Source organism: Callithrix jacchus, chromosome 1 (assembly GCF_049354715.1).
Source record: "Callithrix jacchus isolate 240 chromosome 1, calJac240_pri, whole genome shotgun sequence".
Lineage (NCBI taxonomy): Eukaryota > Metazoa > Chordata > Mammalia > Primates > Cebidae > Callithrix > Callithrix jacchus.
The window spans coordinates 196,751,573-196,764,421 of NC_133502.1; the positions used below are offsets into that span (position 1 = coordinate 196,751,573).

The 12,849-nt window shown below is 47.2% G+C and overlaps 1 protein-coding gene across 5 annotated transcripts in view; it reads left to right on the top strand.

Moving 5' to 3' along the window:
• MYO18B (myosin XVIIIB) overlaps positions 1-12,849 on the top strand; it is a 397,224-nt gene that overhangs the window by 303,461 nt on the left and 80,914 nt on the right. For 3 of the 5 annotated variants that reach the window (XM_054239724.2, XM_078336705.1, XM_035256971.3), the window contains one exon: positions 54-267. The exons of the other annotated variants lie outside the window; for them this stretch is intronic. The gene's annotated coding sequence lies outside the window, so the exon portion shown is untranslated. Of the gene's footprint in view, positions 1-53; positions 268-12,849 lie in introns of those variants that run through there. 5 annotated transcript variants of the gene reach the window in all.

Consider the following 12,849-nt stretch of genomic DNA (forward strand, 5'->3'; position numbering starts at 1 on the left):
ACCTTGCGCGTTCTTCGTCCTGTTCATCAACTCTGACCTATGTTTGCTTCCAGCCTCCTGAGATGCACTTGCCCTTGAAGACTTCCTGACTCTGCAATAACTTGGAGACAGAGAGACTGACCAGGCCTCCCCAGTGGCTCTCAGTCCAGAGCCAGCCAGCACGGGCACCCTCAAGAGGCGAGACAGGCCCACAGAGGCATATCCCGCGGGGGTGCTGGGCTCCCAGTGTGCTTAGCCTGAACAAAATAAAGTGTTGACTCCTGGGCATCTGTGCCTTCTCTCCGGCTGTGCTACCTGGAATTCCAGAGTGCTGATAGGGTACAGGTAGGGGTAGGACTGTCCCAAACAATAGAACCAACCCAAACCGTGTGTAGTTTGGGGTGTGCTGCTGTTTCTCTTCCTACATGTCTACATGCCATGACCTTCCTCCTCCTCTTCACCTGGCCAGTTTCAGCTCACATGCTTCCTCCTCCAGGAAGTCTTCCCTGATATATCAAACTGAGACAAATGCTTCTCCTCCATGCTCCCTTAATCCCCATACTTGTCTATCATTTTCCTCTGCCAGTTTATTTCTGTATCTTGTGTATGTATAAGTGTGTACAAGCATTCAAGAAACTGATGAATGATGAATGAATGAATGAGCCAATGAACAAATAAATGAGCCCACACACCCTGAATGCACGTGACACACTGATATATATGCATCCTACAAATGTGCACCCACATCAACATTCGAGAACCTTGAATTTATTCCCTTTTTACCAAGGCGAAGCTAGCATATGTGTGCCCACATTTAGGTAGCAAATGCTGCCTTTATTTAAATTCCCGCTAGCACAGACTCCATATCCTACCCCAAATTTGTCTCCATCCCTGGGACCCCTCTGGTGTAGCCAATCATAGCTCCCACCCGTAGGAGGGAATTCCCATTTGGATCACTGCTGTGTTAGTTTGCTAGGGCCGCTGTGACAAAGTACCATAGCTGGGGGATCAAAGTCCAAATTCAAGGTCAGCTGGGTAAACGCCTTCTGAGAGCTGTGAGGGCCTCTCTCCTTAGCTGGTAGATGGATGTCTTCTCCCTGTGTCTGTTCAATGTCTGTATCCAAATTTCCCCTTTTTATATTGAATAGGCCCCAATGACCTTATTTTAACTTGGTTACCCTGGAAAGACCCTACCTTTAAATTAAGTCACTCTATGAAGTACTGAGAGTTAGAACTCCAGCATTTTTTGAGGGGGGGTTGGGAAGTGGGCACCCAATTCGTCCAATAATAAGTGGGAAGAGGTCACTCCAAAATGAGGAGCTCTCATCTCTGATCATCCTCACTAGAGACTCTGGGTAGAAGTGGGGCAAGGGAGGAGGATGGGGCAGGACGGAAATTCACTGGAGTCCCTCTCTGGAGACCTCACCATCTCTGGAGACCCCCCTGCCTCTCTGATGGAGGAAGGTGGTAGAATAGTGAACCCTGTTGTCTCTGATGCAGACACAGTCCCATTTGGTGAATCCACCATCCACCTCCTGCCATTCACAGAAGGGTCCTGTATCACTGGGGAGTGCTGAGGCATGTGGGGCAAGCAGCCACGACCTCTGCCAGAGTCAGAAGCCCTGGCAGAGAGGGGCTACCACCCAAAAGCTCACCAACACTTAGGTATGGGGTGGGCATGGGAGAAGACCCAGGCTCTTGCACCAGGCTCTCCCAAAGGTTTCTGCAGTGAGACCCATGGAGTCATGGAGTCTCAGCCAAGTCACTTCCCTCACTGGGCCTCAGTTTTCTCATCTCAGCAATGGAAGCAACAGTTACTAGACTCTAATGAAACCTGGGGAAGGGAGAGTAGAGCATACTGTATTAGTTTGCTAGAGATGCTGTAACAAAATCCCACAGCCTGGGTGGCCTAATCAACAGAAATGTATTTCCTCCTGGTTCTGGAGGGTGGAAGTCCGAAATCAAGGTGTCAGCAGTGGTGGGTTTTCCTAAGGCCTCTGTCCTTGGCTTGTAGGTAGTCACTTTCTTGCTGTGTCCTCACGTGGTCTTTCTTCTACGTGGCTGTGCCTCTGTTGTCTCTCTGTGTGTCCAAATGTTCTCTTCTTATAAGAACAGCAGTCATAATGAAACAGGGCCTACCCTCAGGAGTTCGAGACCAGCCAGGCCAACATGATGAAACCCTGTCTCTACTAAAAAAATATATATATATATATAAATTAGCTGGGCGTGGTGGTGGGTGCCTATAATCCCAGCTACTCAGGAGGCTGAGGCAGAAGAATCGACTGAACCCAGGAAATGGAGGTCACAATAAGCCGAGATTGCACCATTGCACTCCAGCCTGGCCAACAGGGCTAGACTCCATCTTGAAAATAAAAAATGAAACAGGGCCTACCCTGATGGCCTCATTTTAATCACTCCTTTAAAGGCGCTATCTCCAAATACTGTCACATTCTAAGGTACAGGGGGGTTAGAACTTCAACACATGAGTTTTAGGGGTTCACAGTTCATCCCGTAAAACACACATTGCAAAAGGAAGTGGTGATTTAATTAATTATTCCTACAGTGATCGGATACATATGTCCCAAGCTCCCAGCTTGGTCCCCAAACAGAGGTAATTCTGGAAGTCAGGAACAAACTATCATTGCCAGGGGGAGCTAATCCATTGATATTTCCTGGGCATTTTAGAGCCTGGAACCTTTGAGTTTCCATGAGCTTCTCTTCATGCACTAATAATATTATTTCCTCAGCCCATATTTGCTGAGGACTTTCTGAGTTCCTGGCCCCATTCCCCACACCCAGGCTCTAACGAGCAGGCCAAGTCACCCTGCCTTTCTTCAGGGAATATCTTGGCTGGGGAGACACGCAATAAGCAAGAAAATGAATATACTGTCAGGAGCAAGCCGTACAAAGAAGAAAAACAAAGATGAAATTATCTCATGAGTTCCCTGTTAAAAATGTATAATACGTTTATTTTATGAAGTACGTTTTTATAGAAGAAGAAGGCAGTCATTATTCTTCAATGATGTGTAAGCGATGCATCCAAAAAGGTTAATTTCAAGTAATAACAGCAAAGTCTTCCTCATTATGCAGCAGTAAACAGAAATCCTGAAGATGCTCATTAAAAGGCAATTTAACATGCTAGAAGTTGACAGCCGTCCCCGTGCCTCTCAATTCCCCCAACCCAGCCCAGCCTGGAGCAGAAAGTACTTCCTCAACTTCATCCTTTTTCTTTTTCTTTTTCTTTTCTTTTTTTGGTTTTTGAGATGGAGTTTTGCTCTTGCTGCCCAGGCGGGAGTGCAATATGTGATCTCGGCTCACTGCAACCTCCGCCTCCTGGGTTCAAGCAGTTCTCCTGCCTCATCTCTCTAGCTGGGCTTACAGGTGCCTACCACCATGCCTGGCTAATTTTTGTATTTTTTGTAGAGATGAGGTTTCACCACGTTGGCCAAGCTTTGAGCCTCTTTTCTACAAGATGACTCTAGAAATTGCACAGTGGGCCCTGATGTCACCTAGGCAGTGTATTCCCCCCCAGCACCCAGGGTAGTAAGCATCATCCAATTCTATGTGACACTACCCCTTCTGCTATCTGGGATATCAACATGGCCTGGCCCTGGCCTGGGCTCTTCCACTCCTGCCCCAAGTTGGAGATTCTCTCTCTGTGTGACCTCACTGATGTCACTACTTTCTGGCCTCTCCTTTACTCATCTGTAAAATGGGTCTAAACTAGTACCAGCTTCCCAGCATCCTTGTAAGGAATCAAGAGCTCATGAATCATTTAGCCCATTGATTGGAAGACAGCCTGCAGTAAATGGTGGCATCATTGCCCCTGATGCCCAAGCCTATGGCTCCAACCGTCTGGCTGTGCCCTGCTATGACATCCCTGCTGATTGTAACCAAAACTATTTAAAAGGTGAGGGTGTTGGTGGTCATGAATCCAGGTAGATTAAATGCTCTCCTGCACAGGTTTCCTCTTGCTTTTATATCCTGAGGCCATTTTTAATAGAGTGCCCAGGCCTTGAGAGAACCCTAGACCATAAGGACTAGAAGAAAGCCTCAAGGTAATTTTCCAGGTGGGGAAAGCACGTCTCAGAGAAGAAAGTGAGTTTTCCGAAGGTACTCAGTAGCAGTGCTGAGCTTAGAGCTCAGCATTTATTCACTTAACAAATGTCACCTCATGTCCTGGGCACTGTTGTAAGCACTGTAGATTTGGCTGAGAATGGGATAGGCAAAGGCCCTGGCTTGATGAAGCTTATGGTTTACTGGGGGAGGTAGGTAATATATTTGAAAATGTGTATGTTTCCTACTGCCTGATGTCTGACCAGTAGTCCAGCAGCTACAGGTCATCCTCCTGTGTCTGGATGATATTTTGCTGAACACCAGGGGTTTGGCCTAGGTCCAGTTACTCATATCACAGACCACAAGTATTGCCAGGGAAGAAAAGCTTTCTTATTTTTATTTGTTTATTTATTTTTGTGGTAAGTCTCGCTCTGTCACCCAGGCTGGAGTGTAGTGGTGTGATCTTGGCTCACTGCAACCTTCGCCTCCCAGGTTCAAGTGATTCTCCTGCCTTAGCCTCCTGAGTAGGCGCATACCACCACACCTGGCTAATTTTTGTATTTTTAGTAGAGATGATAGGGTTTCCCCATGTTGGCCGGGATGGTCTTGATCACTTGACCTCATGATCCTCCTGCCTCAGCCTCCCAAAGTGCTGGGATTACAGGTGTGAGCCACCATGCCTGTATGGAAAAGCTTTGTTATGGAAACAAAAAGGTGTCAAAATACTAACTGCAGTAGCAAATAACAAACCAAAGAGTGTTCAAACCAAAACAGTCAGGGTGCTTTCCACTCTCAGCCAGTCAGTTAGGTTTGTCCAACCTGCAATACCGGAAATGCCGTTAGAATTACCCCAAATTGAGAGGCGAGGCTCCTGCCGCCAGGTATTCCTATCTGGATGCAGATGTCAGATTTCAAAGTCTGTTCTTCCTAGGCAATCAGGAATGCAGTTGGGGCTGGCAGTGGTGGGGCAGAAGAGAAGGAGACTGAAACCTATCTCTGGCCAAGTGTGACTGGGAAGCTGCTGGGAGGGCTTCTGAAGCGCTCCTGGTCTGTGGCCACTGAGCCATAAGCAATGCATTCCTGATGAGAGAACCAGAATTTTGTTGGCAAACTCCAGGGGTTCAACCTAGGTCTGGCTGCTCACCACACAGAAAAGCCAATCACTGAGACAACAAATGTTGCTCCAGAAGAAAAGCTGTATTGGAGGTGACATCAGCCTAATTGTCAAATCTCTCCCTCCCCAATCAACTAAAAGTTAGGGGTTTATAAAGCAGGGAAGGAGAACAGGAGGGACAAGGAGGAGGAGTTGGTCAACAGGCACACACTGTGTCTCATTGTCTGGGTGCAGTGATCTAGAAAGCCTCATCTCCCTGATACCATCCAGGAGGCCCAAAGGTCTGTTTCCTGATAGAGGAACTCAGATAAGCCAGCTATACATTTCTCAAGCCTCAGAGGTCCTCTCCAGACCAACACAGATCCCGCCCTGTTCCAAGGCCTCTGGCTCTTTGCAGAGTTCAAGGAGGGGGAGTTAAGTCTCTGCATTCTTTCCCAGTCCCAAAGGTTGCACATGGGAAGCACAGGAGAGGGGAGACTGTTGTTGCAGCTAGAAGAGGCAGGTGTCAAAGGATGTCAGATGCAGCCATAGAAGGCTCTGGTTGTGATTAATGGCCTGGCCAGGCTCCCGCTGCTGTCTTTAGAACATGATGGACAGGTCAGATTGGACTCCCACTCCCTAGACCTGGTTGCTTATTTAGCTGTCAATGTGGGCAGCTCCCTTCAGAGCATAGTGACAGATGTTAAACAGCAGCCCCGGTGACAAGGTGACACAATGACCCTGTCACCCTTTGTTAAGAATCGTCATAGCTCCCATTCCTTGTGTGTCTGTGAGGAGATAGGCACTGTGCTTGGTGATACTCAAACATCACTTCTAAGAGACAAGGGTTGGGATCCACTGTCCTCTCCATGTGTCCTATATGTGCAAGAAGAAATATAAAACGACTCAAAATGCTCCCTTGTTAATGGCGGCATGCAGGCCCAGTAGTCTTATTCTGGGCTCGGTGGGAAAATCATGCCTACAGCTTGTAGGATCCACTGGAATGGCTTATTTAGCCCTCTGTCCATCTCCTAGAATCTATAGTTTATGGTCTTGCTGCTTAGGCTTGCTGCAAAGGGTAGGGAAAGACGGCTGCGTTTACCAAAAGCCCTTGGTTTTCCCTTAATCCTCAGCTTATGTGTAAAGGGCGTCTGCAGGAAAGGGTGGAAGGGCACTGGAGGATGCGGTTCCCTAAAGCACAATGGCCTCACCTTTGGTAAACTGAGTCAGTGTTTGTGGTTGGCTCTTACCAATTAAAGAGAAATTTTTATTGTTCAGCTAGTGGGGAGAGAGAAAGTAACAAGGGGTCAGGCCCAAGGTTAATGCCTTCCCCCCATACCAGCCACTGAGGCTCAGAGAGGACAGAAATGCAGAGAAGTGAAGCTAGGATTTGAATCCAGGGCTCTAGCTCCAAACCCGGGCATTCTTGGTACAATTGCCATTGGCCTAGCTTGTAGTGTAGACAGTGCTTTCCTATAAGGTCAGCTGGCTGAACGGACCTATGAATCACATCACTTCACCTGCACCATCTCCGTCTGGCTAAACAAAGCTGGGCCTGCCTGCTGCATCTGGGAGGCAATGCAGACCAGTGTCCAGGGCTGGATTTAGGTTTACTTCTGGCTTTGCCATTTTTTAAGCTGTGTAACCTCAAGTGGTTTGTTAAACCCGTCTAAGTCTTGGTTTCTTCTCGAGTAATAAGGGGAGGGAGAAGAGATCCTATCTTTAGAGCCTATCTGGCCAGTAGAAGTACCAGGACAAGGATTATCATACCCATTTTACAGAAGGGGCAGCTGAGGCTCAGCAAGGCCAAGTGACTGACCCGTGTTAGCAATGGAGAAGTTGGGATTTGAGTTCGGAGCTCCTGACTCCTCATTCAATGCTCTTCCTAAGACAGTCACTCTGGTCTCCTTCAAGTCCCAGGCCCGGTTGTCTGACCAGTGCAGGGAACATCTGAAAGAGTTCCAAAGAGTTCCCTGCCCTAGCACAGGCAGGGGGTGCTCCTTCTGGGCCTAATGCAGCACTCAGCCCTAGGAGGCATTCATCCCTATTGTTCAGTTCAATCTCAAACGACCTACCTCAAAAGTGGTGTAGGGTAAGAGGATTGTTCCATAGATGCCCAGCCTGTTCTCCCGTGTTTGAGGGAACCCAATTTTTGGCATCAAAGGCCTCTAGAGCTTAAATGTGTCCTTTCCTAATAACGGGAAGTACTGGATATTCTTGCTGCTGGTGGTTCACTGGGTGGTCTCATTTAGGGCTCTGTGGGCATGATGGCTAATGCCCCATGCCTGTGCATGGAAGTCCCAGGAGTGGGTTTAGAGGGCATGGATGGGGACAGGCAAGAATGTTTCCTGCGGCTGAGGGGCAAACACTACTGGCAGGGCCCAGCTGGTACCAGAACACTGGCCCCATCATTATTTTATATGCAGAAACACAACCAGAGAAGGAGCATCTATTATCTAAAGTCACACAGTAATTTGGAAGCAGACTTCAACCTAGTTTTTTCCCTCTAATTCTTGCTGCGTCCTAGAGCTGGAGAGAAATGATTGGAGGCTAATTCAGTCTTTGAGTCTATTGTAGATAACTAGGGTGCACTAAAGAATCCTGACAGCACCTCCAAGTTCTGGTCTCAAAGATTTAGATCTATATTCTTTCTTTTTCTGCAACTCTGAGTGGCCCCAGTTCTGTTCGGTGTGGTGTTAAGCTCACCATAGGCTAGCTGATGGGTGGTCAAGCTACGTAGCCTCTCTGTGCCTCCATTTCCTGCCATAAAGTCAGGACAGTGATAACATTGGATCCATCTCATGAGTCTTCTCAGGTTCTCTTGGTCTCATATAACTCCTGGAATCTCAATAGCTTCCTGATTCACAGCTGTTGCTATGGCAACATATTCCATGTCCATCAAGTCCCACCACCTGAAGCCAAAGTTCAGGGTCCCTGGCTCCTCCTACCACATGCATATTATGTAGGGATCTCCTGGCAGGGTGCACTTTAAGCACTGGGAAACAGGAGATTTGAAGGGGCTGGAGTTACACTCTCTCCACTCCTCCTTCTATTGGACCACACCGGGAAATTTTCCTTTGCAGTCTAACTGGGGGCAGACCACATTAGCCAACCAACTACTGTAATCAGCTTGGTAATGCCTGACTGACCTTGATCTTATCTTGCCTGCCTCATTTCCCTTCTCCCTTAGTCTCTCTGCCCTGAGACTGTCCTTTCCAAGAGCATAGGAGCATTTAAATCTTGCCCCAGGTGCATTTCCTAGGGAGCCTGCATTAAGACTAAAGCCAAAGCAAGGGGTGATGTGAGAATTAAACAAATAGATGCATGAAAAAGCACTTTGAATTGGTACTAGCACTTTGTAAGCACCCCATTAAGTGTGAGCTGCTGTCGTTATTATTGTGGCTGTTAATATCTTTTGAAGCCTGATATTGGAGGGAAGGAAGCATCCAGCGTGGGAGAAAGACGAAGGCTGGAACACTCAGCAAGTCTGCTTTTCCGTCTTCTCCTCCTGCTCAATACTTGCCGCTCTGGCAGCAGATGGTGCCCACCCAGACTGAGGGTGGGTCTGCCTCTCCCGGTCCACTGACTCAAATGTGAATCTCCTTTGGCAACACCCTCACAGACACACCCAGGAACAAGGCTTTGCATCCTTCATCCAATCAAGTTGACGCTCCATATTAACCATCACAATATCAGTGCTATGTCTATAGATGTTACTGTATCTGGCTCTTGCGTGATGCAGTCCCTACCTGTCTTGCCTGCCTCTGCCCTGGATGCTGCTTCAATCCTACCCTGGTCTTCCTCCCTTCTGGGCTTTCTTGCATGCTTTTATCTCTACCTGGAGCGCTCATTTATTCATTCATATGCTCATTCATGCAAAGGTAGTTTTGGGGCATCCACTCAAAAGACCATCCACTGGTCTTAGAGGCTTAACACTAGTCTCACCTGCCTTTTCACCTTGCTAATTGCCCTCCTTCCTCCAGATGTCAGCCTTCCTTGACTTCCAGGCAGGGCTGGGAATGCTGCCACAGCCTCCTGCCCACTTGTGCCTCTCTCTGTCCTTAGGCATTTTTTATTTTAGTTATATATGTAGATGTAATTTCAATGGTGTTGGGGTTGCAGAGGGTTTTAGGTTACATGGATAAATTTGTTAGTGGTGATTTCTGAGATTTTAGTGTACCTGTCACCTGAGCAGTGTACACTGTACCTAATATGTGGTCTTTTATCCCTCACTTGCCTCCCAACCTCCCCCCCGACCCCGAGTCCCCAAAGTCCATTATATCACTATTTATTTATTTATTGAGGCAGGGTCCCACGCTGTTGCCCAGGCTGGAATACAGTGGCATGATCTCAGCTCACTGAAGCCTCAATCTCCCGGGCCTGGGTGATTCTCCTACCTCAGCCTCCTGAGTGGCTGGGACTACAGGTGGAGAATACCAACTCTGGCTAAGTTTTTGCATTTTGTTTGTAGAGATGGGTTTCTGCCATGTTGCCCAGACTGACATTATATCATTCTTAATGTTCACAAGTCCTCACAGCTGGGCTCCCACTTATAAGTGAGAACATATAATATTTGGTTTTCCACTCCTGAGTTACTTCACTTAGAATAATGGCCTCCAGCTCCATCTGAGTTGCTTGAAGACTTTATTCCAGTCCTTCTTTATGGCTGAGTAGTATTCCATGGTATAAACACATCATGTTTTCTTTATCCACTCCTGGTTCTTGTCTGCTCTTAGCTTTGTCACTGTTTACGCAGCGCTCTCTCCATACAGCTGTGAGGTCTAGGACCCAATTCATGGTTGATGCCAAGGAAATTTATCCACAAAACACCCACTAGGTATCAGGCTTTATCTAGCATGAGAGATAAAGCAGTAAATACAGCAGATAATTCACGGTCTTATGCAATTTACATTATAGTGGAGGGAGGAGCAAATGGTAAACAAGAGGAGTAAGTGAACTACAAAAGATATTAGGTCACTGAAAGAGTGAAGGGGAAAAAAGTAAGCTATAGAAGGGACTTGGAGGCACTGGAAATAGTGCAGAGAGCATTTTAGAGAGAGTGGGCAGGGGAAGGCCTACTTGGGAAAGACATTTAAGTAAAGATTTGAAGAAAGTGAAGGAACCAGTCATGCCTAGAAGTTGGGGAGGAGCACTCTAGGCAGAGGAAGCAGTCAGTGCAAAGGTTCTGAGGTAGAGCATGAATGGCGGCTTCGAGCACCTCCAAGGAGGCCAGTATGGCTGGGATAGGGTGATCCAGGGGATGAGGAATAGTGGACAAGATCAGAGAGGTGATGAGGGTCAGATGATGGAGGGCCTTGTAGAACTTTGTAAAGACATTGGCTTTAGCTGAGAGTAAGATGGGAGTCATCTAGGCTGACCGACCATCTCGCTTTGCCCAGGACTGAGGGGGCTCCTGGGACACAGAACTTTTGGTGCTGAAACAGGGAAAGTCCTGACCAAACTAGGATGAGGTTTGCCCTAGACCCTAGAGCAAGCTTGTCCAACACCCCCCTCCCGGGGACTCATGTGACCCAACACAGCTTCATAAACTTTCTTAAAGCATTATGAGATTGTTTTAGAGATTTTTATTTTTGCTCATCAGCTATTGTTAATGTTAGGTGTTTTATGTGTCACCCAAGACAATTCTTCCAACGTGTGACCCAGGGAAGCCAAAAGATTGGTCATGCCTATAATCCCAGGACTTTGGGAGGATGAAGCGGGAGGGTCGCTAGAGCCTAGGAATTCAAGACCACCCTGCAAAACATGGAGAAACCCTGTCTCTACCAAAAAAAAAGAAAAAACAATTAGCCAGATGCAGTGGTGTGTGTCTGTAATCCCAGCTACTCGGGAGGCTGAGGCAGGAGAATTGCTTGAACCCAGGAGGTAGAGGTTGCAGTGAGCCAAGATCGTGCCACTGCATTCCAGCCTGGGTGACAGAGTTAGACTCCATCTCAGAATAATAATAATAATAATAATAATAATAGTAAAAGTCACCCTTGCCTAGAGCGTGTTGGCTTTGGAGCAGAGTTTTGACATGATTTCACCCGGGATTTTTGATGATCTCTCTTGTTGCTGGATATGAAATAGGCTCTGCAAAAGTTGGCCTTGAACCTCAGGCCTGCCTGACACCTGGTGGGGTAGTTAACCCAGGGTGAGTTCCTGCTCTGACTACATGCTTGCTGGGTGCCCGGAGGCCGAAGGAGACAAGAACAGGATCAGGGAGCCCAGTTCAGAGGTTATGAATCCAAGTGAGGGATGAAGATGGCTCAGACCAGAATGGTAGCAGTGCAGGGATGAGAAGTAATGAGCTTCTGAGTAAATTTAGCAGGCAGCACCGACAGGAAAGTTGTGCTGGAGAAATGAGTGCCTGTGCCCTGTGCCACAACCTGGCAGATGGCCTCCTGGCAGGTGACATGCCCAGCTCCCCCGGGTACAGCAAGAGCTAGGTCTTTTCTTCCCTGGGCTTCCTCTCAGTATGACTTGTGGGAGAAGCCAAGAAAATAGTGACTATCTGCACCTTCTGAGTGTCCCCAGGATGCTGCCATCACGGCTCCACCCTGAGAAGGCAGAGAAGGCGAGGCATGTGCCCTCTTTCTACAGATGAGGAAATTGAAGCTCAGAGAGTAATGGGCCCCTAGGCACCCAGCAAGCATGTGTCACAGCTGGAACTGCACCCTGCGTTCACTCCCCCTCCACATGTCAGGCAGGCCTGGGCTTCAATGTCAACCTTTGCAGAGTGTAACTCACCTGGACGCTTCTTTTATTTATTTATTTATTTTTATTATACTTTCAGTTCTGCTGTACATGTGCAGAACGTGCAGATTTAACTTTTCTAAGTTAAAGGATGTTCTTAAAGACTGTTTGGGGCAGCCCAGGGGAGCCGTCCTGTTCAGCCAAGTGGAGAATATTTACATCTTCTTTTCTAAATGCAAACGATTTCATAGAGAGGCAGAATTAGTTCCCAAGCAGCCCCAGGGCTGTCTTGTAAATACATAAGCAATGAGTGTTACAGAAGCCCCTGTTTGTCCGGCAAACCAGAACAGAGATGCTTGAAGGCTATGAATATCAGGACAGTATCTCTCCCAGCTCGAGTTTTAGAAAGCCAGAAATTCCTTTCACTCCTTCTCTCTCCCTCTTCAAACACTCATTCATTCATTCATTTATGAAGTCACTCAACAAGCATTTATTGAGTAGCTTTGATGTGCTAGGCCCTGGGCTAGGCACCATAGAACTAAGCAGGAGCAAGAGAAGCAGGGTCCTGCTTTCATGGCACCAGACCCTGGTACCTGGTGCACAACAAAGCTGTGACAAACCATAATGACAAGAGCTCATGTTTCTAATTTTTTAATTGAGGTCTACTTTGTGTACAATGAAATTGCTGAGATCTAAAGTGCGTTGTTCAGTCTGTTTGGATGAAGGCATATCAGGACAGGACGTTTTTAATCACCCTAGAAAGTTCCCTCGTGTCCCTTCCCAGTCTAGTGTTCCCTCCTCCCCCCACCAACCACTGCCCTGATTTGTATCATCATAGGTTATTTTTACCTATTCTAGAATTTCATACAAATGGGATCATGCGAAATCTACTTTTTTTGGTGCAGACTGCTTTCACTCAGCAAAACGTTTTTGAGACTCATCATGTTATTAGATGAGTCAGTAGTTTGGTTTTTTTTTTTATTGCTGAGTAATATTTCATTGTCCAAATATACCACAGTCATCTTATT